Source organism: Tamandua tetradactyla, unplaced genomic scaffold, assembly GCF_023851605.1.
Source record: "Tamandua tetradactyla isolate mTamTet1 unplaced genomic scaffold, mTamTet1.pri scaffold_91_ctg1, whole genome shotgun sequence".
Lineage (NCBI taxonomy): Eukaryota > Metazoa > Chordata > Mammalia > Pilosa > Myrmecophagidae > Tamandua > Tamandua tetradactyla.
The window spans coordinates 549,065-574,225 of record NW_027518406.1 but is presented as its reverse complement, the minus strand read 5'-3'; the positions used below and the strand labels follow the sequence as shown (position 1 = coordinate 574,225).

At 35.9% G+C, this 25,161-nt stretch overlaps 1 long non-coding RNA gene across 3 annotated transcripts in view; it reads right to left on the bottom strand.

Annotated features, from left to right (window-relative positions):
• LOC143673295 (uncharacterized) overlaps positions 1–19,990 on the bottom strand; it is a 62,116-nt gene extending 42,126 nt beyond the window's left edge. For all 3 annotated transcript variants that reach the window (XR_013170312.1, XR_013170311.1, XR_013170313.1), the window contains exon 1: positions 19,894–19,990. This is a non-coding gene — a long non-coding RNA (uncharacterized LOC143673295). The remainder of the gene's footprint in view (positions 1–19,893) is intronic.
• Between the last annotated feature and the right edge of the window lie 5,171 nt (positions 19,991–25,161).

Below are 25,161 nucleotides of genomic sequence, written 5' to 3'. Positions count from 1 at the left end.
ATTTCTTGTTTCCTTTGTGGCATGCCTATTAACTGGATAGTAACTCTTTGACTTCTTACTTCTGTCTCTCTTAGCTTTTCTATTTCTTTGTTCTTTCTGTCTTTTTTCTCAGAAAAGTCCTAGGACTGGTGTTCCAAGTCTCTAATTCATTTCTGAGCCTTACCCATTTGTATTCAACTAAATAAAATAGTTCATTTTTATTCAAGTGAATAAGAAGTCATATCTAAATGTTTACTCTGCCCATTTTATATTCACTTGCTCTTTTTTCTTAACTTTTTTTATTGTATAGTATAACATATATACAAAGCAAAGAAATGAAAAAGCAATAGCTTTTACAGCACTCTTCAACAAGTAGTTACAGGACAGATCCCAGAGTTTGTCACGGGCTGCCATACACTCCTCTTCTATTTTTCCTTCTAGCTACTCTGGAATATAGGAGGCTAGAGGGTGGAATTATTTTTTTATCATCAAAATCTACTTTTTTCCTTCTTTTTTGTGAAAAATAACATACATATAAAAAAGCTATAAATTTCAAAACACAGCACCCTTATTTACCTTTCTGTCCAAGGTTACATTTACCCCTGGATCCTTTGCTCCTTCATCCTCCTGAAGTCCTCAAGTCCTACTGTTTTATCTTTTTCTTTCTTTTTTTTTACTTTCATTTATTGGGAAAATGATATATGTACAAAAAGCAATAAATTTCAAAGAATGCCACAACAATTAGCTATAGAACAGATTTCGGAGTTTGCTATAGGTTACAGTTCCACAATTTTAGGCTTTTCCATCTAGCTGCTCCAAGATATTGGATACTAAAAGAAATATTAGTATAATGATTCAGGAGTCATACTCATTTGTTAAACCCTACCTTTCTTTCTTAACTTTCCTCAGATGTTTTATTAGGTCTTTTATTTTATTGGGTCATATATCAAAACCCAACCCTTCCTGAGGTACATCTGATATATACAAAAATTTACCAATGTTAAAGATAGAATGGATTATACAAGTACACAATAAATTTATATATGAAAGCAGTGCATCCTGAAAGAGGTGAAAAAACCTAAACCAATATTATAGAATAATTTGGCCTCATCTTTGGAAAATACCAATTAAACAATATTCCTACTTACCTTATGCAGGAACATGAACAGATATTTGCATCGCAACACTATTCACAACACCAAAAGATGGAAATAACTCAAGTATCCAACAACTGATGAAGGATAAACAATAAACATAATTGAAAATTATTCAGTTGTAAGAAGTAGTGAATTCCTGATGTCTGCAACAACACAGATGAACCTTGAGTATATTATGGTGAGTGAAATAAGCCAGATACAAAAGGAAAAATATTTTATGATCTCATTAAATATGAACTAATAACAAACAAAGTCATACAGTTATAATCTAGGATATAGGTTTACAGGACATAGGAGAGTAGAGAATGGGGAGCTGATGCATATACTTTTCATTATATTGTTTCATAATATTTGGAAATGGATAAAAGGTGATGGTCCCACATTATTGCAAGTCTAATTATCACTGCTGAGTTATGTGACTGCTGTTTAAAGGGGAAGTTTAGGGTCATGTGTGTCACTAGAAGAAAAGCCAGATAAAACAGATAATGACAGTGGTCAGTAGTAAAAAGATAAGAATGTTCCCTCATGAACTAAAACAAATATATGTCATTATCATGAGATGCTACTAATAGGGTGATAGTTGGGAAAAACTATATCTAAAACAAACTATGGATTACAAGAACAATATTTTATTATTTCCTCAACTGCAAAATAGGCACCACACCAATGTTAAGTTGCAATGAAAAAGGACTATAAAGTGCATGAGATTTTCTTTTGGGAGGAATTAAAGTGTTCAAAAATTGATTGTGGTGATGAGTACACAATTCTTGTTGATTATACTGTGAGCCATTGATTTTATACTTTGGGTGGATTTTATTGTGTTCTAGTTTGCTAGATGCTGGAATGCAATATACCAGGAGTGGAATGGCTTTTTAAAAGGGGATTTAATAAGTTGCTAATTTACAGTTCTAAGGCCATGAAAATGTCCCAATTAAAACAAGTCTATAGAAATGTCCAATCAAAGGCATCCAGAGAAAGATCCTTGGTTCAAGAAGGCCAACGAAGTTCAGGGTTTCTCTCTCAAGTGGGAAGGCACATGGCAAACATAGTCAGGGCTTCTCTCCACTGGAAGGACACATGGTGAACACAGCATCATCTGTTAGCTTTGTCTCCTGGCTTCCTGTTTCATGAAGCTCCCCAGGAGATGTTTTCCTTATTTATCTCCAAAGGTTGCTGGCTGGTGGATTCTCTGCTTTGTGTTGCTGCAGCGTTCTCTGCTCTCTCCAAATATCTTCCATTCTCCAAACTGTTTACTCTTTTATAGGATTCACTAATTCAGTTTAACAACGACTCTTAATTGAATCACATCTCCAGGGAGATGATCTAATTACAGTTTCAAACATACAGTACTGAATAGGGATTAGAAGAAATGGCTGCCTTTACGAAATGGGATTAGGATTAAAACATGGGTTTTCTAAGGTACCTACATCATTTCAAACATATGATATACAATCAATACATCAATATGGTTTGTGAATATATCTGAATAAAATTGCTTTAAAAATAAAAGAAATAAACCTTGCACACAATAAGACAATGGAAAGAACTATTTATAAAGTCCTGAAAAAAAATAATTACCAAGGAAGACTGTTTGTATCTAGAAAAGCTCTCTTTCAAAACTGGGGGAGAAATTAAGATATTCTCAGATAAACAAAAATTGAGTATGCATCACCACTTGATCTGCCTGACCAGCAAAACTAAAGTGAGTTCTCAAGACTGAAATGAAAGGACAGTGGACAGATGACCAAAGTAGCACAAAAAGATATGGCTTTCCAGTAAGGTAATTATATAAATTATAATTACATATCAATTATAAAGTATTATAAAGTAATCCAGTACTATTTTATTGTATTTTTGGTATATAATCCATATGTAGAGTATAAAATGGAAATGCATTAAAGTAATGAAAACTGTATGGTTTCAGATTCAAAAAGAATAGACACATAATTTGTGATAAGAATTTTATAAAGAAGGGAAAATAGAGAAGTACAGGAACAAAGTGTGTGGATATACTGAAGTTAAGTTGGTATCAAATCTAAAGAGATAATTAGATTCAGTATGTTAAGTTAAACTCCCATGGTAACCACAAAGAAAATATCAGAAAAATATGCAAAACAGGAAATCAGAAGTGTTCCTAATGTTTCTGGAGTGTTTCATTTAAAAAGATCAACTAAACTAAAAAGGAGGAAATAATGAAATAATTAAGGTACAAAAAAGTATTACTTACAAAAACTAAATATCAAAATGGCAGAAGTCCTGAATCATCAGGAGTTATTTTAAAATAAATGTCTTAAATTTCTCAAGCAGAAATCACAGTTATCCCTTCTACATCATGACTTTCTCTATGATATATTCAATATATCACAGGTTAGCATGAGAAATTAAATGGAACTTTTAGTGCAATTTTGCAGAAGCTGTGTGTGACGCATGAAGGTCACAGACAATATGGCACATATTTAACAACTCAGAAATGCATAAAATTTCTGCATAGTATTATATAATATCAACTTGTTTTGTCTTTTAATGCAAATAAGTTATTGTAAACAGAAAAGAAAAAATTCAGACTTCTTTGGTATGAGAAGAGGACCAACACATTTTATGCAAATTTTCTATACTGGAAGGGCACTGCTTTCTCCCCTAACACCTGTGATGTGGAAGGGAGAACTCTATTCCAGTTATAGGTGGCACACCTTAAATTCAAAGACACAAGTAAGTTAAAAGTGAAATGATGGAAATCTATTCCATGAATATTGCAATCAAAACAATGTGGGAGGTGCAAGGGTAGTTCAGTGGTAGAATTCTCACCTGCCATGTTGGAGACCCTGGTTCATTTGCTAGCCCATGCACTTCTTTCTTTTGTTTGCTTGTTGGCAGGCAAACAAAAGAAATAAAACAAAAACAAACAAAAATTCAACAAATGGTGCTGCAATAATGGGATACCCACACAGGAAAAAAATGAAATTGGACCCCTGCCATAGAGCATACAAAATAAAAACAGAGTGGGGATGATTAAATAATTAGCAGACAAAATAAACTGAGTCAAATATTGTTAGAAGGAACAAAGACAGATCCTATATATACTGATAAAAGGAAAGGATCAATTACAAACATAACTAGAATATCTAAACTCAGTCTTCAAACATAGAATATAGGGTACATAGAAATAGCCAGGAGCTAATTATTTAATTACATGCAGAATTTTTAACGAGGTTGAACTTAAATGTTTGGAAATAGATAGAGGTGTGGGTAGCTTATTAGGATTATAAGTAATAGTTCTCTATTGTAGGTGAATTTGGTTGAAAGGCATTGTTTAGAGTAATAGTAAGTCACTAATTAACACTACAAATATAATTAATTTCTTGCATGAACTAGTGCAAATATACAACACTTGTACAAATAGTTAATAATAAATAGTATAGGGGAAATATCTACTGCCAGTGATGGACCAGAGCTAACAGTAATACCTTAATACTGTTTCATCAACAGTAACAGGTGTACTGTACCAATACTAGACATCAATAATAGAGGAGATAAGGGATACGGGATGTTTCAGGCTTTCTTTTTATATGTCTATGTCTCATTATCCTTTCTGGAGCAATGAAAATGGTCTAAAAGTGGGTATGATGATGATTGCACAACTAGGTGATGTTATGGTGAGATGTATTCTTTGGATAGAATATATGATATGTCAATATATCTCAATAAAATTTGAAGATAAAAAACATGAAAATAATAATTGTAAGACCCAAAATACATGAAACATTTACAGATTGATAGGAGAAAAAGGTGATTCTATATATATATTTTTTTATTAATTAAAAAAAGAATTAACAAAACAATTAGAAATCATTTCAATGTACATGTACAATCAGTAATTCTTAATAACATCACATAGTTGCATATTCATCATTTCTTAGTACATTTGCATCGATTTAGAAAAAGAAATAAAAAGACAACAGAATAAGAATTAAAACAATAATAGAAAGAAAAAAAAAACAAAAAAAACAAAAAAAAAAAACCTATACCTCACATGTGCTTCATTCAGTGTTTTAACATAATTGCATTACAATTGGGTAGTATTGTGCTGTCCATTTCTGAGTTTTTATATCCAGTCCCGTTGTACAGTCTGTATCCCTTCATCTCCAATTATCCCTTCTCTTTTTTTTTTTTTTAATTAACAGAAAAAAAGAAATTAACCCAACATTTAGAGATCATACCATTCTACACATGCAATCATTAATTCTTAACATCATCACATAGCTGCATGATCATCATTTCTTAGTACATTTGCATTGGTTTAGAAGAACTAGCAACATAACCGAAAAAGATATAGAATGTTAATATAGAGAAAAAAATAAAAGTAATAATAGTAAAATCAAAACAAAACAACACAAAACAAAACAAAAACCTATAGCTCAGATGCAGCTTCATTCAGTGTTTTAACATGATTACTTTACAATTAGGTATTATTGTGCTGTCCATTTTTGAGTTTTTGTATCTAGTCCTGTTGCACAGTCTGTATCCCTTCAGCTTCAATTACCCATTGTCTTACCCTGTTTCTAACTCCTGCTGAACTCTGTTACCAATGACATATTTCAAGTTTATTCTCGAATGTCCGTTCACATCAGTGGGACCATACAGTATTTGTCCTTTAGTTTTTGGCTGGATTCACTCAGCATAATATTCTCTAGGTCATCCATGTTATTACATGGTTCATAAGTTTATCTTGTCTTAAAGCTGCATAATATTCCATCGTATGTATATACCACAGTTTGTTTAGCCACTCTTCTGTTGATGGAGATTTTGGTTGTTTCCATCTCTTTGCAATTGTAAATAATGCTGCTATAAACATTGGTGTGCAAATGTCCGTTTGTGTCTTTGCCCTTAAGTCCTTTGAGTAGATACCTAGCAATGGTATTGCTGGGTCGTATGGCAATTCTATATTCAGCTTTTTGAGGAACTGCCAAACTGCCTTCCACAGTGGTTGCACCCTTTGACATTCCCACCAACAGTGGATAAGTGTGCCTCTTTCTCCACATCCTCTCCAGCACTTGTCATTTTCTGTTTTGTTGATAATGGCCATTCTGGTGGGTGTGAGATGATATCTCATTGTGGTTTTGATTTGCATTTCTCTAATGGCCAGGGACATTGAGCATCTCTTCATGTGCCTCTTGGCCATCCGTATTTCCTCTTCTGAGAGGTGTCTGTTCAAGTCTTTTTCCCATTTTGTAATTGGGTTGGCTGTCTTTTTGTTGTTGAGATGAACAATCTCTTTATAAATTCTGGATACTAGACCTTTATCTGATATATCATTTCCAAATATTGTCTCCCATTGTGAAGGCTGTCTTTCTACTTTCTTGATGAAGTTCTTTGATGCACAAAAGTGTTTAATTTTGAGGAGTTCCCATTTATTTATTTCCTTCTTCAGTGCTCTTGCTTTAGGTTTAAGGTCCATAAAACCGCCTCCAGTTGTAAGATCCATAAGATATCTCCCTACATTTTCCTCTAACTGTTTTATGGTCTTAGACCTAATGTTTAGATCTTTGATCCATTTTGAGTTAACTTTTGTATAGGGTGTGAGAGATGGGTCTTCTTTCATTCTTTTGCATATGGATATCCAGTTCTCTAGGCACCATTTATTGAAGAGACTGTTCTGTCCCAGGTGAGTTGGCTTGACTGCCTTATCAAAGATCAAATGTCCATAGATGAGAGGGTCTATATCTGAGCACTCTATTCGATTCCATTGGTCGATATATCTATCTTTATGCCAATACCATGCTGTTTTGACCACTGTGGCTTCATAATATGCCTTAAAGTCAGGCAGCGCGAGACCTCCAGCATCGTTTTTTTTCCTCAAGATGTTTTTAGCAATTCGGGGCACCCTGCCCTTCCAGATAAATTTGCTTATTGGTTTTTCTATTTCTGAAAAATAAGTTGTTGGGATTTTGATTGGTATTGCATTGAATCTGTAAATCAATTTAGGTAGGATTGACATCTTAACTATATTTAGTCTTCCAATCCATGAACACAGTATGCCCTTCCATCTATTTAGGTCTTCTGTGATTTCTTTTAGCAGTTTTTTGTAGTTTTCTTTATATAGGTTTTTTGTCTCTTTAGTTAAATTTATTCCTAGGTATTTTATTCTTTTAGTTGCAATTGTGAATGGGATTCGTTTCTTGATTTCCCCCTCAGCTTGTTCCTTACTAGTGTATAGAAATGCTACAGATTTTTGAATGTTGATCTTGTAACCTGCTACTTTGCTGTACTCATTTATTAGCTCTAGTAGTTTTGTTGTGGATTTTTCCGGGTTTTCGACGTATAGTATCATATCGTCTGCAAACAGTGATAGTTTTACTTCTTCCTTTCCAATTTTGATGCCTTGTATTTCTTTTTCTTGTCTAATTGCTCTGGCTAGAACCTCCAACACAATGTTGAATAATAGTGGTGATAGTGGACATCCTTGTCTTGTTCCTGATCTTAGGGGGAAAGTTTTCAATTTTTCCCCATTGAGGATGATATTAGCTGTGGGTTTTTCATATATTCCCTCTATCATTTTAAGGAAGTTCCCTTGTATTCCTATCTTTTGAAGTGTTTGCAACAGGAAAGGATGTTGAATCTTGTCGAATGCCTTCTCTGCATCAATTGAGATGATCATGTGATTTTTCTGCTGTGATTTGTTGATATGGTGTATTACATTAATTGATTTTCTTATGTTGAACCATCCTTGCATACCTGGGATGAATCCTACTTGGTCATGATGTATAATTCTTTTAATGTGTTGTTGGATACGATTTGCTAGAATTTTATTGAGGATTTTTGCATCTGTATTCATTAGAGAGATTGGTCTGTAGTTTTCTTTTTTGTAATATCTTTGCCTGGTTTTGGTATGAGGGTGATGACGGCTTCATAGAATGAATTAGGTAGTTTTCCCTCCACTTCGATTTTTTTGAAGAGTTTGGAGAGAATTGGTACTAATTCTTTCTGGAACGTTTGGTAGAATTCACATGTGAAGCCATCTGGTCCTGGACTTTTCTTTTTAGGAAGCTTTTGAATGACTAATTCAATTTCTTTACTTGTGATTGGTTTGTTGAGGTCATCTATGTCTTCTTGAGTCAAAGTTGGTTGTTCATGTCTTTCCAGGAACCCGTCCATTTCCTCTAAATTGTTGTATTTATTAGCATAAAGTTGTTCATAGTATCCTGTTATTACCTCCTTTATTTCTGTGAGGTCAGTAGTTATGTCTCCTCTTCCATTTCTGATCTTATTTATTTGCATCCTCTCTCTTCTTCTTTTTGTCAATCTTGCTAAGGGCCCATCAATCTTATTGATTTCTCATAGAACCAACTTCTGGCCTTATTGATTTTCTCTATTGTTTTCATGTTTTCAATTTCATTTATTTGTGCTCTAATCTTTGTTATTTCTTTCCTTTTGCTTGCTTTGGGGTTAGCTTGCTGTTCTTTCTCCAGTTCTTCCAAATGGATAGTTAATTCCTGAATTTTTGCCTTTTCTTCTTTTCTGATATAGGCATTTAGAGCAATAAATTTCCCTCTTAGCACTGCCTTTGCTGCGTCCCATAAGTTTTGATATGTTGTGTTTTCATTTTCATTCGCCTCGAGGTATTTGCTAATTTCTCTTGCAATTTCTTCTTTGACCCAGTCGTTGTTTAGAAGTGTATTGTTGAGTCTCCACGTATTTGTGAATTTTCTGGCACTCTGCCTATTATTGATTTCCAACATCATTCCTTTATGGTCCGAGAAAGTGTTGTGTAAGATTTCAATCTTTTTAAATTTGTTAAGACTTGCTTTGTGACCCAGCATATGGTCTATCTTTGAGAATGATCCATGAGCACTTGAGAAAAAGGTGTATCCTGCTGTTGTGGGATGTAATGTCCTATAAATGTCTATTAAGTCTAGTTCATTTATAGTAATATTCAGATTCTCTATTTCTTTGTTGATCCTCTGTCTAGATGTTCTGTCCCTTGATGAGAGTGGTGAGTTGAAGTCTCCAACTATTATGGTATATGAGTCTATTTCCCTTTTCAGTGTTTGCAGTATATTCCTCACGTATTTTGGGGCATTCTGATTCGGTGCATAAATATTTATGATTGTTATGTCTTCTTGTTTAATTGTTCCTTTTATTAGTATATAGTGTCCTTCTTTGTCTCTTTTACCTGTTTTACATTTGAAGTCTAATTTGTTGGATATTAGTATAGCCACTCCTGCTCTTTTCTGGTTGTTATTTGCATGAAATATATTTTCCCAACCTTTCACTTTCAACCTATGTTTATCTTTGGGTCTAAGATGTGTTTCCTGTAGACAGCATATAGAAGGATCCTGTTTTTTAATCCATTCTGCCAATCTATGTCTTTTGATTGGGGAATTCAGTCCATTGACATTTAGTGTTATTACTGTTTGGATAATATTTTCCTCTAACATTTTGCCTTTTGTATTATATATATCATATCTGATTTTCCTTCTTTCTACACTCTTTTCCATATCTCTCTCTTCTGTCTTTTTGTATCTGACTCTAGTGCTCCCTTTAGTATTTCTTGCAGAGCTGGTCTCTTGGTCACAAATTCTCTCAGTGACTTTTTGTCTGAGAATGTTTTAATTTCTCCCTCATTTTTGAAGGATAATTTTGCTGGATATAGGAGTCTTGGTTGGCAGTTTTTCTCTTTTAGTATTTTAAATATATCATCCCACTGTCTTCTAGCTTCCATGGTTTCTGCTGAGAAATCTACACAAAGTCTTATTGGGTTTCCCTTGTATGTAATGGATTGTTTTTCTCTTGCTGCTTTCAAGATCTTCTCTTTCTCTTTGACCTCTGACATTCTAACTAGTAAGTGTCTTGGAGAACGCCTATTTGGGTCTAATCTCTTTGGGGTGCGCTGCACTTCTTGGATCTGTAATTTTAGGTCTTTCATAAGAGTTGGGAAATTTTCAGTGAAAATTTCTTCCATTAGTTTTTCTCCTCCTTTTCCCTTCTCTTCTCCTTCTGGGACACCCACAACACGTATATTTGTGCGGTTCATATTGTCCTTGAGTTCCCTGATACCCTGTTCAAATTTTTCCATTCTTTTCCCGATAGTTTCTGTTTCTTTTTGGGATTCAGATGTTCCATCCTCCAAATCACTAATTCTATCTTCTGTCTCTTTAAACCTATCATTGTAGCTATCCATTATTTTTTCTATGTTTGCTACTTTATCCTTCACTTCCATAAGTTCTGCGATTTGTTTTTTCAGTTTTTCTATTTCTTCTTTATGTTCAGCCCATGTCCTCTTCATGTCCTCCCTCAATTTATCGATTTCATTTTTGAAGAGGTTTTCCATTTCTGTTCGTATATTCAGGATTAGTTGTCTCAGCTCTTGTGTCTCATTTGAGCTATTGGTTTGTTCCTTTGACTGGGCCATATTCTCAATCTTTTGAGCGTGGACAGTTATCTTCTGCTGCTGGTGTCTGGGCATTTATTCAGATTTCTCTTGGTGTTGGACCCAGCAAGGTTGTAATATTTTTCTGTGAAATCTCTGGGTTCTGTTTTTCTTATCCTGCCCAGTAGGTGGCGCTCGTTGCACACGTTTGTCTGTGGGTCCCACCAGTAAAAGGTGCTGTGGGACCTTAAACTTTGGAAAACTCTCGCCGTCCGGGTGGTTCGCTAGCCGAAATGGCTTGAGCCGGCCCGGGGTCCGAACACAGGGAGGGTTGCTGGTCGCCGCAGCCAGGGAAAGAGCCCGTCCGAATTTCCTAGTCAGCCCTGGGCAACAAGCATGGCGGGAGGGCGCCAGCAGCAGCAGCCCGCCCGAGAGAGTTCACGTTCCCCGGGAGTCACGGGTTTGGAAGGGGCCTCCCCCACCCGTCACCGTTCTCCGCGGCCTGGGGGTTTCCAATCCAATTCTCTCAGTTGGTCCGGGGGCTGCGCGTGGTGTGGGCGCCAGCCGTCTTTGTTTCAGGGGACCGCCTCTCCAATTCTCCCAGCCGGCCCGGGAAGGGGGAAGGGAGTAACTCTGGCCGCTTGCCACCCCGCCCGGTAAGGCCCGCGCGCCTCGGCGATCTCACCCGAGCTGCTTCTCTCAGCCAGCTAGCCGTTCCAGGATGGGGTACGCTGTCTTTTTTATCTCTGTTGTGGCTTTGGGTGCTTTCTGTATCGTTTCTACTCCCCTAGTAGGTGTCCTGGAGAAGAAACTAAGATCCGCGCGTCTTACTAAGCCGCCATCTTCCAGGAAGTCCCCTGATTCTATATTAATAGAAGACTTCATGATACTTCTTTAAATAATGACTAGCACACCCACACTAAAGACCAAAAGAAATAGAGAACTTGAATAATAATATGTATCAAGTAGGTGTAGCAGATAAATATGGTTGTATACAACATATACAGAAAGGGAGATTGTGAGAAATATGTAACAGAATATGTTTGAAAACAACAGAGTAAATATTTTTCTCAATTGCACAGGATCATTCCCCAGGACAGACTGTATGTTATATCACAAACATATTGGAATAAAATATCAATAAATTTTAAAAGATTGAAATTTTCTAAAGGACCTTATCTAAACAAAATGAAATGAAAATAATTATCAATAACAGGGGAATGTGAAAATTTACAAATATGTGGCAGTTAAACAATGCACTCATAAGAAACCAATCTGGCAAAGAAGAAATCATCAGGAAATTGGGAAATATCTTAAGATGAATGAAAAGGAAAATACAAAATACCCAGAGTTATGTCAAATATTAGATAAATTGATAAAGAAACAAAAAGAGAATATACAAATAACAAAAAATTAAAATAACTTGAACTGAAAGGGGGCATATTATTGCTGACTTTAGAGAAATTAAAGGGATTTTAAGAGAATATTAAGAATGATTGTATGCTAATAAACTAGGTAATAGTTGAAATGGACAAATTCCCAGAAACACACAAATTGACTAAACTTGACTCTGTAAGAAATATAATGTCAAAAGACCAGGAACTGATAAAACAATTATATCAGTTATCAAAACCCTCCCAATACAGCAATGTCTAAAATAGTATAGCTTCACTAGTAATTTCTCCAAAGAAAATATAGATAGTCAATGGTGCATGAAAAGATATCCAACATCACTGCTTATTAGAGAATGCAAATCAAAAGCAAAATGAGATATCATTTTCCATCCTCTAAATGGCTATTACTAACCAAGCCCAAAAAAGTAAATATTGATGAAAATACAGAGAAATAGGAATCCTTATACTATTGCTTGTGGCATTGTAAAGTGTGATAGACACTGTGGAAACCAGTTTGGCAATACCACAGAAAGTTAAAAATAGAATCCCCACTTGACAGAGCAATCTCACTTCTTGATATATACTCAAAAGAACTGAAGGCAGGAACACCAATAAATATGGTATACCAATGTTTATGGCAGCATTGTTCAAAGTAGATAAAAGGTGGAAGCCAAGTCCATCAATAAATTAATAAGTAAACAAAAAGTTGTATACATACAATGGAATATTATTCAGCTGTGAAAGTGAATGAAGCTGGTACATACTATAACATACATGAATCATGAAGAAGAAATGTTGTGTAAATTAAACCAGGAACAAAATGACAATTATTATATGAACTTGTTTATACAAAACAACCAAAAGAAGGAAATTTCATAATGACCAAAGGCTAATAAGTTATCAAATTATGCTAAGTTATCAAAGTCTGGAGGGGTGAAGAGGGAAAAGGAATTAATTTTTAATGGGTAGAGAGTTTCTGTTTGGGGTGATGAAGAAGTTGGGATAATGGATATTGGTGATAGTAGAAGAATATCATTAATGTAATTGATCCAATTGAAATGTCCACTTGAAAGTTCTTAATGGGAAATTGTGAGTAGTTTAATTGGTACCACAAGAACAAGTTTATAAAAATCACAATGACATATAGCACCTCACAATCACAAGAATGTCTACTATTAAAAATATATAAATAAATACCCACAAAAGTACAGTGAATTAGAAACACTTGCACATTTCTGGGGGGAATATTAAATGATACAACCACTGTGAGAAAGAGTTTGGAGGTTCCTCAAATAGTTAAACATATAACTATAATCTGACCTGGCATTCTACTTACATCCCCCAAAGTATGGATGAGAAGGAACTCAAACAGATAGTTGTATAGCAGTAATTATAGCAATGGTTTTGTAATAGCCAGAAGATAGCAGCACTCCAAATATGCACTAAGATAAAATGAGTGTATGTACATACAGTGAAATATTATTCAGCTGTAGAATGAAGCCCTGACACATGCTATAACATGGATGAACCAGAAGATGTCATGCTGAATGAAATGTCAAGTACATAGAGATGTATTATATGATTTCATTCATTTGAAATAAGTAAGTTCAGAGAAAATAGATTAGAGCTTACCTGATACAGGATATATGGACAACAGTGAATTTTGTGCACAATGGATACAGGGATTATGTTTAGGGTGAAGGGAAATTTCTGGAAATGGATGGTGGTGAGCACAGCCCAACACTGCTAATGTAATTAATCCCAATGAAGGTTATTAGGAGTGTTTGAGATGGTAGTACATATGTTGTATATATATTTTCACTATTGAAAAAAAGAACAATGAAAAAGTTAAGGACAATTAAATGTAACACATGCACCCAGATGGGATCTAGTAATGGAGAAAAGATGTGAAAAGACCTTGTTGGACATATGGAAAAATTGGAACACAGAATATGCCTTGTAACAAAATTAATGTCTTAACTTGTTAATTCTACATAAGGCAGTTACAATAGTGATTATCCTAGTTCTAAGGATATTTACATAGAAGTATTGTGTGCCAGGAAATAGTATATCCAAACTACATTCAAAAGTTTAGGAAGAAGGAAGACATAAAGGAAGGAAGAAGAAATGGCAAATGCAGCAAAATATAAAAAATGACAAATCAGGATATGAAAGTAAGGAGTGTATTTTAGTATTCTTTATTTTTTTGCATTTGCCCAGTAATTTAGAAATTATTTCAGTAATGTTAAAGAAAAAATTGAAATTGGAAGGGAATTAAACTGGTACACTACAAAATAATGGAGGATTTAATAATAAAAATACATACAAAACACAAATAAAATTGAAGATTTAAGTCTTTAATTGTAAGTAATTTTATCCATTATACCAAACTCTGCTGTCATTATTATTTTAATAATTTTACATTTAGAGTAATTACTTAATTAGAGCATAGCTTCACATAATGGATAAAACTTGATGTAACCATTTATTGCCTAAGAGAAGCACTTTAGATCCAAAGGCCCAGAAAGATTGAAAGCAAAAGAATGGTAAACAATACTGAGATATTGAATGCAAATAATAACTAAAAAATAAAATAAGCACACTAGAATAATAGACAAAATTAAAACAACCATAGTTATGAAAAGCAAAGAACTACTATGTATATGTATATATACATATATATAGTAAGTAGCTTTGTAGCCCCCTAGTTTTAGGATACATTGACATAAGGACTAAAAAGGTACATTAACAGAAAATTTCATATATATATGAAAGTATCAACTTACCAAGAATATATAAAAATTGTAAATTTACATGCCAGGAACCACAGAACACCAAAATACATGGGGGAAAAAATAAAATATGTCTATTTGAATAGACATAGAACAGTTCAATGCCCCATTTCACAAATAAATAGAAAAACTAGACAGGTGATTGATACAGAAATAGAGGACTTGAACAATACTATAAACCAACTAGTTCCAGGAGAATATACATTTTTCTAAAGTCCATGTGGAACATTCCCAGAATAGACCATATTTTAGTCTATAACATATATAAAATCATTGAAAGCATAAGCATCTTTTTTTCCAAAGTGAAATGAAACTAGAAATTGATAACAGAAGGGAAATTGGGAAGTTACACAAATATGTGGAAATTGAACAACACACTCAATCAACCAAAGGGACATAGATGAAATCATGAGGGATGTTAGAAAATACTTTGAGATATACAAAAATGAAAACAACATAACATACAGGATGTACTGAAAACCTTGCTAATAGAGAAATTTAGTGATAAACACCTAAATAAGTAAAATAAGTTTAATTAAAGGAATAATAATTTAAAATTAATACCGGAATGTACATCTTAAAGAAACAGAAAAAGAAGAGCAAACAATCCAAGTCTGGTAGAAGGAAGGAAATGAAGATTAGATCAGCGATGAATTACAGAACAGAAAAAAAATAGAATCAACACAATTAAAAGTTGCTCTTTGAAAATATCAACAAAATTGAAAATCCTATACTAGAGAAAGAATAAAAGAGAGAAGAAACAATTTGCTAAAGTTAGTAACAAAAGCAGTGACATTTCTAACAACCTTACAGAAATAAAATGGGTTTTAAGAAAACACTATAAATATTTCTGCCCCAAACCCATTAGCTGTTTTTGAAAACCTGGGCCAATTCCTAGACACACCTTGCCCATTTTATAAAATTTACTCTTAAAAATTCACTTTTTTAAAAAAAATAATGCATTTTTTAAAAGCAGGTATTATAGGTAATCATGTATTCTATTTTTTATATTAGTCATAGTTTTATGTCATTCTTTATTTTCCAGCTTAGCTATTGTGCAACATTTTTAAAGAAGTTCATAATCTCTTTGAATCAAGGCTGTATTAGTCAATGCAAATATACAGATAAACAAAACAGTCTGTTGTGCTCCCTGTTATGTTTAAGCTTAGTTTACAAAAGATAGTTTAAAGTAAAAAATGACAAAGTTAACTTGTATGGAAGGACTTCATTTTTGAGGTGAGACAATCTTCTTGGAAAGACCAGATATGTGTGGTGAAAGATGAAGTATTTATCTGGGCAAAGTTCTAGAAAATTTGATTGGTATACAAAGAGATTTAATAGGAAAATGCACAAAATTCCAACAACAACAAACTGCTCTTTGAGAGTGGAATGGACTTCAGGCAATAGGGGTGGACTGGATGACAAAGAGTGACAGAGAGTAGTATTCAGGGTCTGAAGACCATTGAAAGCCCTGTGATCCTTCTTCTAAGACCATTGTATATCCATTGAAGAACAACATGATGAGATATATATGTCCAGGTGAGCCCACTAGTTTTAGGATACATCGACATAAGAACTAAAAAGGTACATTAACAGAAAATTTAGAAGAATATTGGTGAAGTTTAAATATTCAAAGATGAATGCCTATAAGCCTTAATGAAAGAAATGAGACCTGTATCATAGGATGTAATTTGGAAAATGAAATCAGGTATAATTTAGTCCCCTCTCCTTGAATCCCACCTATAGATAGTACAGGTAACTTACTTGGGGCCTTACTTGAATCATCTTGCAGGAGATCCCCCTAGACCAATCTGGTAAAATCTGGCACAATTTGAGGATTAAAATAAATAATAGATGAGAATACCTTGAATAAAATAGAATACATGAATCTTGAGTGCTATAATCCTGAGTGCTTGCCAGTGAGCAAGCAAGCCTTTGGTAAGGCAGAAGGCCAAATAAAATATAGGAGTACTGTTGGCCAAGGAAAAAATGATTAGTTGGAAACCATTAGAGTGGTGGTTGATTGGGTTGAGAGGACAGTAGGTGAAGGGTGAATGGAGACCACAGTATTGCTATAATCTCAAAACATGTCTTCATAAAATGTCATTATATTACAAAGTGAAAATGTGTTTCTGCATATGGAGGAACCTGAAGAAATTTTATCAGATTATCAATCTCACATCACCCATGGGTGAGGAAAGTGGATTTCCAGTCACTCTTGAAGGACTACAGTGAGTAAAGCATAGCTTCAAACTAGGATTCTATTGGAAATGAGGGCTTAAACCTCAAAAGGGAACACTGGGCAGATGAAGGTAGGGGTCATATGTACTCCTTAAATTTGTCAAAGATGTGAAAATGAAAGAACCTCATGAAGAGCTGCATAATGAAGTTGACTGAAAAAATAGATTTTTTGAGATTGTTTGTGAAGGATGTAACAGTGGGTAGAAGTTGAAAGGGTCTGTGAGTGAGTTTATAGCATTGAAGCAAAGTTGATTTCTGATTTGAAGTAAAGGGATCAGAGGTTCTTTGTACCCCTTCTTGCAATTTTTTGTACATTTGATATTATTTCTAAATAAATTACTTATAAAACACCCATGTCCTTCTCCTAACATCCCCCAAAACCCTACTAGACTGTTAACTGGAAACCATTCCCTATATAAACTATTTTTTATGGGATGAACATCAATGTTACATGACTATTAAGAACATGATATGTCTTATCATTCACTCAGAATACTGTTTATGCTTTTCAATATTTTATGATTTTCTTCACATAAGACTTTTCTCATTAAATTTATTTCATTGTATATGTTGCTGTTGTGAACAGACCATTTTCTTCAACTTTTATTTCTAGTTGTTTGCTAGTTGTTTTCTAGTCTATTGCTAATGTGGATAAAAACTGTTATTATTTTCCTATGTAGCCATTTTACCTAATTGTCTGGTTAAATTTAGTTTTGCTCTTAAACTATAGAATTTTGTGTTTTCTAAGTCTACAAACATATTATTGGCAAAGGAAAACCAAAACATAACAATTATGTAAAGCTTTTATCTTAATGCATTTCTTTATCAGAAGCAATACAATATTCAATAATTACATTAAGTAGCAAAAAGAAAAAGAAATGTTTACTAAGAACAAATGTTCTAAATGGAAAACTTCAAGAATATTTTTCAAAAAGTCATCAGTGCTCTACCTTTATTTTTTTTTCTCCAGTGCAGATACCTGGGCGATTATTCCTTTCTTCATATTGAGCAGGGGACTTTCTATTATAAAATATACAATTATATTTCTTTCTATGATGGCGGAGTTGAAAACAATCTCAAAAACATTATAGTTTATCTTCCTGTATAATGCAAATATGAAAATTAAAGTCTTTGCAATTTTGTAAATAAAAAACAACATCCATGTCACTATCATGGCACTAAAGTATTTAGAGGCTGAATCTACCTAAGGGCAATTAAACCAGAATTTTGAAGCAATCAGCCTTTTAGGAGTCTAGATGTTATAAAGTAGGAAATGTGTCAAGATAATCTTAATAGCACTGTCTTTGGTGTCTTGAATGATTTGGGCTCTTTGTGGCAACAGTGAGGTGTTTGTATTCCAGTTTTATGCAGAACTCCTCCCTCTGCTGTTCTGGAGACTGCACTTTAACCCATGTTGAAAACCATTGAGAAAAACACATGTTATATAAATCCCTTCTCCAAACTAGGGACATGTTACTCCAGAATTTGTTTTGCTCACTATATCTTCAAGAAGTGGATTAGATTCTAGTCATATTTTCTGGTTTTGACTTGTTTTTGCCTGTCTGTGCCTGTTGTTTCAGGGTATTATCTATTTCTTTCACCTTCAGGGTCATTTGATAGATATAGTGACTTTTGGTAGATATTAGGGGAATGAAGTAGTGACTTTGATTGCAGCAGGGATTTTCCAAGTGGAGAAAAAGTGCTGTGGACTATGAAATATGAGTGTTTATCTATATGTGCCAAGCTGGGAGGGTAAAAAATGTAATCAGGCACTGATTCTTGTTGAAAAGAGATTACAAACATTTATGTGACTTATTAGTGTGAATTTATATACTGCACCAACAGAAATTAGTCAATAAATCTAAAAAGAAATCCAAACAATATGTAAAGATGGATAGTTATGTTTCTGACCTGGCAAAGCCCTCAAGCAGATATTTTGCTAAAATATTTATTTTAAATTACCCCCTTCAATGTAAATCATTAGGGTAATATTTAACTAGACATAAGAATATGTTTTTAAATTTGAAAGTAGAGAAAGAGAAAAGAAATTGAAAATGGCTCATCACCATTTGAAATATTGATTATTACAGGAAATAGATATATACAAAATGATGAGATGGTAAACTTACTGATTTCACCTTCCCATGGAAATAAGAAAATTAAACTAAGTGCAGATTTACAGTTTCAATTTTCCACAGGAGAAATTTACTTTCAATGAACACATCTGAATTACAAGAGAGAAGAAAAAAGAAAAAATAGCCTCTCACATGTCTCTTCAATAAATTGGTAATTTAAGTCCTGCACAAATTTCATCTTAGGTAGTTTTAAGCAGTATGCAATACTAGCTATTGAAAGTCACAATATTGTCTTGAACATCAAAAATGAATTTCTGTTTTTACATGAATTTTACTTGGGACAAGCTTATCCTCACTGGAAGTTTGCATATTTATTAAATTCACCTAGCAAACAGCCATTTTAAAGTGTACAATTCAGGGGCATTTAGGACATTCTCATACTATGCAAGTATCACCTCTATTGATTTATCTACATAACTACTATAGCATCAGTCACACCAAAACTAAAGCATTTCAGTAAGGTAAACTTAAAAGTAACTTAAAATCATCACTTTTTCACCTCGGACTCTGATATGGCTCAGCCAGGACAGGTCTGTTCCTCAACTGCTCCACTGGAAGGCTCGAATATTTGCATATCAATGTCAGTAGTTTAGGTTACTTCTCCCCTCTCTCTGAATCTCTGTTAGGATTGTCACTAGGAAGAATCCTGGTTCCATAAAATTATCCCAGATTCTGACCTGGCAAAGCCCTTGATGAGCAGATACTTTGTTAAAATGCCTATTACTAAAAAGAAAGTAGAGAATGAACTACACGGAAAGAGTACAGAAAATGAAGGTTCTGTACTCACTATTTAGAAATAAAGTCAGGCATGAACAGAAAACTACTTACTTGGACATGCCCCAAGGACTCCCCGAGCTATGGGCGCCTCTCCGTGGGTCTGGCGGGAAGAAATTGTTTTGTCTTTCTTGCGGTTTCCGCACCTGGTGAGGTGATGAACAGGAAGGTGTTTCCGGCACAGTTTGGTCAGAAAAGGCATTTCCATGCACCCTCTGCTGGCAGGCGGTACACAGTGCAGGAAGCTTTAAGCTCTGCCTCATTGTGAAAATGTGACCCCAATGACTGAATAACGAGACGGTGTTCAGACTGTTCAATACTCAGAGAGTGACCATGGATGAAGTGGACTCCTCAGCACAGTCAACACTGACGGTTCACAAAGAAGGGCCTGCTATAGGGCATGCGCTCACGAGCCCTCTCTCTATACCCATAATCCTTTGTCCACATCACACTTTTGTCCCACTCCAAATGTCTGGACATTTACAGGATAAAATCCTGTGTATCACAAAGGCTATGTATCTGTGACCTTCATACTCCCTGCATGGACCCTGTTTAGCCAGAGTTCCTCCTACCTCCATTGCACCAACTTTCTGCCCTGTACAGTCAAGAGATATCCACAGTTTTTCTGATGAATTTATTGGACATCAAAGTAGGTGAGCTGTTGAGGATCTGATTGCCACGTGGAAGCATGGAAGTCTCAATCCTATATTCCCATCTTAGGGTGCACAGAGATTTCAAGGTTGAAAAAGCCTAGCAGGGGGCTGCTTAAGCCATAAAGAGTAGAGACTGAAGTCTCTCCTCCACAGCCTACTCCTTGGAACCTGTCCCATGGAATTCCTGCCTACTGCCCCCTGGAATTGGGGTTAGAGTAGTTCTGTGGTGTAAGTAAAGAAACTTCTTCTGTCTTTCATTCTTGTGAATTTCCTATGTTTGCTGCTATTATGTTATGTAAACAATGAACACTTAGAATTCCAAATCTTGTTCTATGCTGATAAAATAAATGTTTGTTAAAAGCTTTGTATCATAGTATCTGATTCACCTCAAGCTTCTTTTAGTTCATAATATCCACACCCTACAAGATCTAATCAAGTGCCTGAGTGTTGGTCACTACCTGACACTAGCTAGACTGTCTTACACTCTTTCTGTGTCTCTGTAAAAAATCCATATATGAAGAGAGGGAAAACATAACCTGACTCAGAGGACAACTAGGAGGTTTGGGTGGGAACAAATTAAAGAGCTTAGAAGAGTACCTGTGCTCTCTTTTCATTCTTTTGTGGTCTATTCTGAATTTTGAAAATCCTGTGAGCAAGTCTCAGAATGATAATTTGCCATATGAGTCTCACCTTGATACATTTTGCCACAATTCTTGTCAGAGTTGAGCTTTGTGTCATTCATCCATGTTTTTCCACCTGTCTCTTTGCAGTAGTGACAAGGCAAATGAAATCACTTTTCTATGTATCTGCTGTTGGTGTGTGAAATTAGACTATTTCCAATGGAAAGCACCTGGGATAGTAGGAATGACTCATTTAACATGAAGATAAATTATCAAAACCTGTAGTTATAGAAATGTTGCAGCTGGAGTTTGCCGAGTCCATAATACATGGCTGACATGTAAAATCCATATTCCTCTGTGCTTTGGTCCACATATCTCCAATCTTGTCTTTTAACCAGGAATTTTGGTTACCGAGTTTCATGATCAGGTTCATGTGTCTACTTGGTCAGGTGGTGGTGACTGGTCATCTGATCAGGCAAGCACTGGTCTGTCTATTGCTATGAGGACATTTTATGGACTTAAATAATTATTATGTTGACTGCATCCACAGCTGATTGCATTTTTAATCAGCTATAGGGAGTGTATTCTGTAATGAGTGATATTTAATCTAATCACTGGAAGGCTTTTTAGGAGGATTCAAAAGAGTCACTCTTCCTGCTTCATCCAGAGAGCCTGTCCTGTGGAGTTCATCTAGACCCTTCATTGGAATCACAAGCTTCACAGCCTGACCCACAGAACTTGGATGCTTTCATCCCAATTCTTCCCCAGCTGACCTTTCCTAAAGGTTCATTAAGGACCTTAATTGGTCACCAGCTTGCAGGCTGCTCTGCAGAATCCAGAACCTGGATTCTGTGTTCCCATGATTATGCAAGACCCTTTTATAAATTTTGTATCTATGGATATCTCCTGCTGATTCTATCTCTCTAGAGAAACCTAGCCAACCAGAAATAGTTCATAAGAAGCAGAATCTTACAAGTGGGTATCTATGATTGGTTTTTTACTCAGACTGGACTCAAAGACATGAAGAACTAGAAAGGTGCAGGGTGGTGATTGCCACCACATCCCCATTCAGCTCTCCTATTTGGCCTGCGCAGGAAACAGATGGGGTTTGAAGGATGACAGTAGATTATCATAATCTCAAATAGAGCATAACTCCAATGCAAGCTGCTGTTCCAGATGTGGTATCATTGTTTGAGCAAATCAATACACCCTGGCATCTGATATGTAGCTATTGATCTGGCAAATGTTTTTTTCTCAATAGCTGTTAGTAAGGATCACCAGAAACAGTTTGCTTTCAGCTGACAAAGTCAGCAATATACTTTCACTGTCCTACCTCAGGTGTATATCAATTCTCCAGGCCTACGTCATAATCTTGTCCACAGGGAACTTGATCAATTCTCCTTCCTACAAGACATCACACTGGTCCATTTTATTGATATCATGTCATTAGATCTAGTGAGCAAGAAGTAGCAACCACTCTAGACTTATAGGTAAGGCATTTGAGGGAGAAAGGGAGATAAATCCAATAAAAATACAGGGGCTTTCCACCAGTGAAATTTCTGTGTCCAGTGGTGTGGGCCATGTTGAAATGTCCCTTCTAAGGTGAAGGATAAGTTGCCACACCTGGCTCCTCTTATGACCAAAAAAAAAGAGGCACAATGCCTAGTTGGTCTCTTCAGATTTGGGCAATAACATATTCCTCATTTGGGTGTGCTACTCAGGCCAATTTATTAAATTACCAGAAAGGTAGCTAATTTTGAGTGGGGACATGAACAAGAAGAGGCTCTGTGACAGGTCCAGGCTGCTGTACAAGCAGCTCTGCCACTTGGACCATATGATCCAGCAGACCCAATGGTGCTGGAAGTGTCAGTGGCAAATATATGCTGTCTGGAGATTTTGACAGGCCCCTATAGGAGAATCACAATGCAGACCTTTAAGATTTTGGAGCAAAGCCTTACCATTGGCTGCAGGTAATTACTCTCCTGTTGAGAAACGTATTTTGCCCTGCTACTGGGCTTTAGTAGAGACTGAACACTAAACCATGGGCCACCAAGTACCATGAGATCTGAGTTGCCTATAATGAGCTGGATGTTGTATGACCCACCAAGCCATCATAAAATGATTATATATATATATATATATATTTCATATATATGTATATATGAAATAGGGCCAGAGCAAGTCTTGAGGGCCATTACATGAGGAAGTGGGCCAAATGCTCCTGGTTTGCACTCCTGCCACATTATCTTCTCCTTCCCAGACCAGAGCTATGGCCTCATGGGGAGTGCCTTACAGTGAATTGACTGAGAAAGAGAAAACTCAGGCCTGGTTTACAGATGGGTCTGCATGATATGCAGGTACTACCTGAAAGCTGACAGCTGTAACACCACAACCCTTTTCTGGGATGTCCCTGAAAGACAGTGGTGAGGGGAAAGTCTTCCAGTGGGCATAACTTTGAGGAGTGAACCTGGCTGTTCATTTTGCTTGGAAGGAGAAGTGGCCAGAGGTGCATTTGTATACAGATACATGGGCTGTTGTTAATGGTTTGGCTGGATGACTAGGGACTTGGAAAGCATGATTGAATAATTGGTGAAAAAAGAAGTCTGGGGAAGAGGTACATGGATAGACCTTTCTGAGTGGGCTAAAAACATGAGGATATTTGTGTCCTGTGTGAATGCGTGCCAGCAGGTGACTTCAGTAGAGGGAGGTTTTAATAATCAAGTAGATAAGATTACCTGTTCTGTGGATACCAATCAGCCTCTTTCCCCAGGAACTCCTGTCATTGCCCAATGGGCTCATGGACAGAGTGGTCATGATGGTAGGGATGGCGGTTATGTAGAGACTCAGCAACATGGACTTCCACTCACCAAAGCTGACCTGGCTACAGCTACAGCTAGGTGCCCAACTTGCCAGCAGCAGAGACCCACATTCAGTCCCCAGTATGGCATCATTCCCCAAGGTGACCAGCCAGCTCCATGGTGGCAGGTTGATTTTATTAGATCACTCCCATCATGGAAGGGGCAGTGATTGGTTCTGACTGGAATAGACACATACTTTGGATTAGAGTTTGCTTTCCCTTCCAAAAGTACCATCCATGGACTTACAGAATTCCTTATCCTTCATTATGGTATTCTACACAGCATTGCTTCTGATCAAGGAACCACTTTACAGCAAATGAAGTGTGGGAATGGGCATATGTTCATGAAATTCTCTGGTCTTGTCATGTTTTCCATCATCTAGAAGCAGCTGGATTGATAGAACAGTGGGATATTCTTTTGAAAAATCAACTAAAGGGTGGGACATGATGGCTCAGCAGGCAAGAGTTCTCGCCTGCCATGCTGGAGACCTGGGTGCAATTCCTGGTGCCTGCTCATGCAAAGACTAAAAAAGAAAAATCAACAAAAGTGGCAACTGGGTTGCAATACATTGCAGTGCTGGCGCCATGTTCTCCAGGGGGTTGTGTGTGCTCTGAAGCAGCATTCATTGTATGATGCTGTTTTCCCCATAGTCAGGATTCATGGGTCCAGGAACCAAGGGGCGGAAATAGGAATGGCACCACTCACTATTAGCCCTAGTGATTCACTAGGAAAATTTTTGCTTCCTATTTCTGTAACCTTAAGTGCAGCTGATCTATAGATTTCAGTTCCAGAAGGGGGAGTGCTTCCACCAGGAGAAACAGCAATGATTCCTTTGAACTGGAATCTTAGACTTCCACTTGGTCACTTTGGGCTACTCATGCCCCTGGATCAACAAATCAAGAAGGGGTTAATTTAATGGTTGGGGTGATTAACTCTGACTATCAGGGAGAAATAGGACTGCAATTACACAATGAAGATAAAAGTTTTCCTGGAATGTGGGAGATCCCCTAGGGTGTGCTTTAGTACTACCATGATTTGTGATTAAAATCAATGGAAAACTGCAGCAGTCCAATCCAGGTAGGACTACCAATGGCTTTCAAACTTCAGGAATAGAGGTTTCAGCCACCCCACCAGGCAAAGAACCATTACCAACTGAAGTCCTAGCTGAGGGTAAAGGGAACATGGAAATGA